We start from the raw sequence: 7,500 nt of genomic DNA, 5'->3' as shown, positions 1-7,500 counted from the left end.
TTTTTGTGTACGGGCTCCAAGAAGCCAAGGGGGCCAACTTTGAAGAAATAAAACAGGAGGAGAAAAAAATGATTGAAGGCATCATGAAAACAATAGGGGAGGGCAATATGACCCAGGTGACAAATTTTCAGAGAACTGGGTGGTTTGCGAGTGGAAGGATACGGCCTGTCAGAGTAACTTTCAAGGAAGAATCAGTTCGAATCAGGATTCTGCAAGAGAAAGCAAGACTGAGAGACAAAGAGGGGTACCAGAGAGTATACCTCGACCGCGACAGAACACAAGAAGAAAGGACTACACTGAAAGAGAGGGTACAGAGACGCAAGGAGGAACGAGAAGCAATGAAAATGAGCAGGACCCAGACACAGGAGGAAGGGCAAACACACCCCACAGAATCTTCCACCAAAAGACCCCACCCGCGACATTCCCAACGCAACTGAGCAACCTATACTCCAACCCACTCACTGTTCCCTCTGCCACCAACCCCCATATCACAAACCTCACCCCAACAGCTGTCCCTTATGGGCATTCTGACCCCACCCCCATCAACACATACCCCACCTACACCACAGCCCCATATAGGCCCCCACCAAGGCTCTCCCTCCCCCAACCCCAATATACTTGCATGACCACAATGATAGAAAAGAAACTAAAGGTTTGGTACACAAACGCGGATGGAATAATGAATAAACATGAGGAGTGGAATGAAAGAATCAGTGAAAAATCCCCAGACATCATAGCAGTCACAGAAACAAAACTCGCTGAGATAATAACAGACACAATCTTCCCAACAGGATATCAGATCCTGAGGAAAGATAGAAGGAGTAGAGGGGGAGGAGGGGTTGCACTGCTCATAAAACACCAATGGGGATTTGAGGAAATGGAAGGCATGGACATGATTGGAGAAAGAGACTACATTGTAGGTACAATTCAGTCCGGAGAACATAAAGTAGTCATTGGAGTGATGTATAACCCACCACAGAACTGCAGGAGGCCAAGAGAGGAGTACGAAGAAAACAACAGGGTGATGGTGGACACACTGGCTCAGGTGGCAAGAAGAGCTCACTCGAGCAGAGCAAAGTTACTGGTAATGGGCGATTTCAACCACAGGGAGATCGACTGGGAAAACCTGGAGCCACATGGGGGTCCCGAAACATGGAGAGCCAAGATGATGGATGTGGTACTTGAAAACCTCATGCATCAACATGTCAGGGACACAACCAGAGAGAGAGGGGAGGATGAGCCAGCAAGACTGGATCTTGTGTTCACCCTGAGCAGTTCAGACATCGAGGACATCACTTACGAGAGGCCCCTTGGAGCTAGCGATCATGTGGTTCTGAGTTTTGACTATATAGTAGAGTTACAAGTGGAGAAGGTAACAGGAACTGAAGGGGACAGGCCAAACTATAAAAGGGGGGACTACACAGGTATGAGAAACTTCCTGCAGGAGGTTCAGTGGGACAGAGAAATGGTAGGAAAATCAGTAAACGAGATGATGGAATATGTGGCAACAAAGTGCAAGGAGGCAGAGGAAAGTTTTGTTCCCAAGGGAAACAGAAATAATAGGAAGACCAAGACAAGTCCTTGGTTTACCCGAAGGTGTAGGGAGGCAAAAGCTAAGTGCAACAGAGAATGGAAAAGGTACAGGAGGCATAGGACCCAGGAAAACAAGGAGATTAGTAGAAGAGCCAGAAACGAGTACGTGCAGATAAGGAGGGAGGCCCAGCGACAGTATGAAAACGACATAGCATCGAAAGTCAAATCTGACCCGAAACTGCTGTATAGCCACATTAGGAAGAAGACAACAGTCAAGGACCAGGTGATAAGGCTGAGGAAAGAAGGTGGAGAACTCACAAGAAACGATCAAGAGGTATGTGAGGAGCTCAACACGAGATTTAAGGAAGTATTTACAGTAGAGACAGGAAGGACTCTGGGGGGACAGACCAGATGGGGACACCAACAAGGAATACACCAACAAGTGTTGGACGACATACATACAGATGAGGAGGAGGTGAAGAAACTGCTAAGGGACATCGATACCTCAAAGGCAATGGGACCGGACAACATCTCTCCATGGGTCCTTAGAGAGGGAGCAGATATGTTGTGCATACCACTTACCACAATCTTCAACACATCCCTGGAAACTGGGCAACTACCTGAGGTATGGAAGACAGCAAATGTAGTTCCCATTTTCAAAAAAGGAGACAGAAAAGAGGCACTAAACTATAGACTTGTGTCATTGACGTGTATAGTATGCAAAATTATGGAGAAGATTATCAGGAGGAGAGTGGTGGAGCACCTGGAACGGAACAGGAGTATAAATGCCAACCAGCACGGATTCACGGAAGGCAAATCCTGTGTCACAAACCTTCTGGAGTTTTATGATAAAATAACAGAAGTAAGACAAGAGAGAGAGGGGTGGGTTGATTGCATCTTCTTGGACTGCAAGAAGGCCTTTGACACAGTTCCTCACAAGAGATTAGTGCAGAAGCTAGAGCATCAGGCGCATATAACAGGAAGGGCACTGCAATGGATCAGAGAATACCTGACAGGGAGGCAACAACGAGTCATGGTACGTAATGATGTATCACAGTGGGCACCTGTGACGAGCGGGGTCCCACAGGGGTCGGTCCTAGGACCAGTGCTATTTTTGGTATATGTGAACGACATGACGGAAGGGTTAGACTCAGAAGTGTCCCTGTTTGCAGATGATGTGAAGTTAATGAGGAGAATTAAATCTGATGAGGACCAGGCAGGACTTCAAAGAGACCTGGACAGACTGGACACCTGGTCCAGCAAATGGCTTCTCGAATTTAATCCTGCCAAATGCAAAGTCATGAAGATAGGGGAAGGGCACAGAAGACCACAGACAGAGTATAGGCTAGGTGGCCAAAGACTGCAAACCTCACTCAAGGAGAAAGATCTTGGGGTGAGTATAACACCGAGCATGTCTCCGGAAGCACACATCAATCAGATAACTGCTGCAGCATATGGGCGCCTGGCAAACCTGAGAACAGCATTCCGACACCTTAGTAAGGAATCATTCAAGACACTGTACACCGTGTATGTCAGGCCCATACTGGAGTATGCAGCACCTGTTTGGAACCCGCACTTGATAAAGCACGTCAAGAAACTAGAGAAAGTACAAAGGTTTGCAACAAGGTTAGTTCCAGAGCTAAGGGGAATGTCCTATGAAGAAAGATTAAGGGAAATCGGCCTGACGACACTGGAGGACAGGAGGGTCAGGGGAGACATGATAACGACATATAAAACTGCGTGGAATAGACAAGGTGGACAAGGACAGGATGTTCCAGGGAGGGGACACAGAAACAAGAGGCCACAATTGGAAGTTGAAGACACAAATGAGTCAGAGAGATAGTAGGAAGTATTTCTTCAGTCATAGAGTTGTAAGGCAGTGGAATAGCCTAGAAAATGACGTAGTGGAGGCAGGAACCATACACAGTTTTAAGACGAGGTTTGATAAAGCTCATGGAGCGGGGAGAGAGAGGGTCTAGTAGCAACCCGTGAAGAGGCGGGGCCAGGAGCTAGGACTCGACCCCTGCAACCACAAATAGGTGAGTACAAATAGGTGAGTACACACACCCACACACACACACACACACACCCCCACACACACACCCACACACCCCACACACACCCCCCACACCCCCCACACACACACCCCACCCCCCCCCACACACACCCACACACATATATACAACAGGCCTAGTGTCTAATCGACATGTGCCTAGGACAAAATGGTAACTGACACACACAGACACAGACACACACACACAGACACAGACGCGCACACCCACACACACACCCTCACACACACACCCACACACGCACACACACACCCACACACGCACTCACTCACACACACACACACACGCACCCTCACACACACACCCACACACACACCCACACACACACCCACCCTCACACACACCCTCACACACACACACACACACACACACACACACACACACACACACACACACACACACACACACACACACACACACACACACATGCACACATGTGGTAATGCTTTATTTACAGCTAGCAAAGTCAGGGTATTTCTCCAGAATGGTCTGCAATATACCACTGTGGATAAAATACTTTGCCATTTCGTGAACATTTCTGAGTGAGTTGTTTCTAAATTCATTAATTTGATCACACTCCAGTACATAATGACGCAAGGTGTGACAATAGTCCATCTGGCAAAGTTTACATTTCGTTTGGTCTACATCTGGTGGTGGTGATTTAACCTGCCAAAGATACTTGTAACCCAGCCGGAGCCGGGCAGTAGTGACATCCAAGAGTCTGCTTATTTTGTTGGATGCACCATAGACATGTGGCTCCTCCTGCATGATGGAATGATGATAGATGGACTGACTTGTGTCAATCTCCCTAAGTCTTAAGTCAATAAAGTTCATTTGAAGTTCTTTTCGTATTATTGTTCTCAAACTGCTAACTGACAACCCAAGATTGTAATCTACCCCCTCTTTGAAAGCATACAGCTTAGCCAATTTATCAGTTCTATCATGCATCTGAAGACCAATGTGAGATGGAATCCACAGCATGTGCACTCTGACTCCACTGTCCACAATCTTACAATATCTATGTCTGGCTTCTGACACGAGCATGCCACAATTTATACTTAATGAGTTGAGAGCATTTATGGATGACAGAGAATCAGTTACAATTAAAGTGTCAACCTTAGATACATGGACACATTTGAGTGCAAGGAGTATGACAAACAGTTCTGTTTGAAGGGTAGAGGCCCAGTTATTGATGCGTGCTCCAATTTCTTTATGAGAGCCATCACTCTGTGTGACAACAGCAGCACTACCAGCTGCACCAGTGGACTGGTGAACAGAACCATCGACGTAAATAATTTGTGAAGGAGTGTTCTGTGTGACTAAGTTATCAATACAGCTTAAGGCATCATGTTTGGCTTCAAGACGAAGCTTTGGTTGTGATTTAAGAAGAGTTTTGGGGGGAAATGGAGGAATGGTAGTTTGGAATGGGGTAATATCCCATGGAGCAGGGAAATGTCTCTGTTGTCTAACTTGATATAGACCATGTAGCTGGTTCATGCGGAGGTCGGTTCCAGTTTTTTCGATCCATCTGGAAGGATGTTCACCAGTGCTGAGGAAAGTTTGGAGGGCTTCTGTGCAGGGGTTTGAATGGGCTAGCCTAAGCATATTGACCCCAATAAGGATATTTCTTTCAGTAACACGATCTCTAATGCTTGGAATATTAAGTTCTTTCCGCATATTTAAAATTTTGGCAGTACGAGGGCATCCTAGGATGATCCTCATTGCTTCGTTTTGCAGTTTTTCCAGCCCTCCAAGCTTCCAGTCAGACACGAGTGCAAGTAGTGGCGCCGCATAATCAACCAATGATCTAATATAAGCAAGATACATCATTTTCACAATTTTAACATTAGCACCATACCTGAGATGAAAACCTACCACAACTCTAAGTGCTCTCAGCCTTTCTTTGTACTGGCGACAAAGTCTCGTTACAACAGGTCCAAGTAGTGGAACCTCAAAGCCTAGATACCTGTATCTGCTTACATATTCTAGAAGAGACCCATCATGCAACTGGATCTAACGAACTGTGCCTCTCTGCCGAGGAGGACGCCTGTTGAGTATCTTTGTTTTATCCCCTGAGATTATTAACCCCAGGTCCTGACACGAGGCTAGTACATGATTAAGAATGTTTTGGGTGTTGGAGAATCCGGTAGTGTGAATCATTATGTCATCAGCAAAACTAACCATATAATGATGGGGCTGGCTAGGCATGACATTAAGTAAGGCATTAATCAAAATGTTGAAAAGGGTGGGACTAAGCACACCTCCCTGTGGGGTTCCTAATTCAAAATCTTTAGTTACACTTCTATGTCTGTCATGTATGTCAGAAAGAACTTGCCACATTCACTCCTTGCCCTGCAGAAACGAGTAAACATGCAGGCGATTTTTCCATAAACATTTTTAATCTCTATGCCCCAGCAAGCCAGCTTCGACCTGATGCTTTACCAGATTGCATCAATAATGAACCTACCCTCATTCTTGAAGATTTTAATGCCAGACATAAGAATATTGGTGGGTCTATTACAAACACCAATGGAACTAATCTAGTGAAATTGCTAAATAAGCATGATAATGTTCGAATTGTGGACTCTAATGAGCCTACTCACATATATGGTATCATATTAGATCTGTGCCTTGGATTTAATACATCATATACGGTGCATGACTCTGTCATGCACCGTATATGATGATTTTCCATCTGATGATCTTCTAGCTGATCACTTCCCAAGACTCACAACTGTCAATCTTGATCACATCTCCAGCAATCAAGAAGCTCAATTCAGAATTAGGAAACTTATTCTCAACCCAGAACACAGAGATAACTTTATTAACCACTTGGATCAATGGTATAAGAATTACGAGCCCTTTCGCACACAAAAATTTAATGATGATTTAGTTGCCACTTTTGAGACTGTCCTCACAGATCAAGTGGGCAGGAAAAGAAAACATAGACCTTCCACTATAAATAACAATAAAAACCAATGTAAATACTATAATGATTCAGAGCTACGCAATCTAACACATGCAGCAGCTAGGAGGATTGGTAAAGCATACCGTGAATGTAGAACCCCAGACCTGCTCAGAACGTTCCAAGCTGCACTAACAAATGCAAGGAATAGAAAGCAAAAACTTAGGCAGCAGGAATGGGAATAATTTGTTAGTGGATTAAATATGTCCACCCCTTTAAGTTTGGCTTGGAAAGGTATAAATAAAATAACCAGGAAAAAGATTGGCAATGTTGCTCATCACTTTCCTCTTGAAAAAGCAAATGACCTCATCAATGAGTGTCCAAAACATCCAGGCATGAAAACCTTCCATCACTGTATAATGCCAGTTACATTGAGGGAGTTCTTCCTACTTCCTGGACCAATAGTCTCATTGTGCCTATCCCTAAGCCCCAACAGCCTGATACATTTAGACCGATCTCCTTAACTAGTTGTCTTTGTAAAACTTTTGAAAGAATGGTACTGTACTACAGAATCAGACACCAACTTTCCCGCTACCTCTATGGGTTCATGAAAGGTAAAAGTGTGCAGATCTGTATTTCCACCTTTCTCACTGCACACACCTCTACTAGTTTTACCACTTTTCTTGATCTAAAATCTGCATTTGATATTGTGAACAGAACCGTTATACTACATGAACTAGCCAAAATGAATATTGGTGGTAGCTTATTCTGCTGGATAATAGGATACCTGTCAAATAAAGTATCCTCTGCCCTTTACCAAGGCTTTAGAAGTGAGTCGAAAGAAATGTCTTGAGGTACACCGCAGGGAGGAGTTCTTAGTCCCATGCTATTTAATATTCTGATTAATGCTCTCCAAAAATGCTCTACCTGATTCACCTAAGCATATAGCTATAAGCTATGCTGATGAAATCATGATACATACAACAGGGC

Source organism: Cherax quadricarinatus, chromosome 17 (genome assembly GCF_038502225.1).
Source record: "Cherax quadricarinatus isolate ZL_2023a chromosome 17, ASM3850222v1, whole genome shotgun sequence".
NCBI classification, from domain to species: domain Eukaryota; kingdom Metazoa; phylum Arthropoda; class Malacostraca; order Decapoda; family Parastacidae; genus Cherax; species Cherax quadricarinatus.
Note: the sequence above shows the minus strand (reverse complement) of the source record.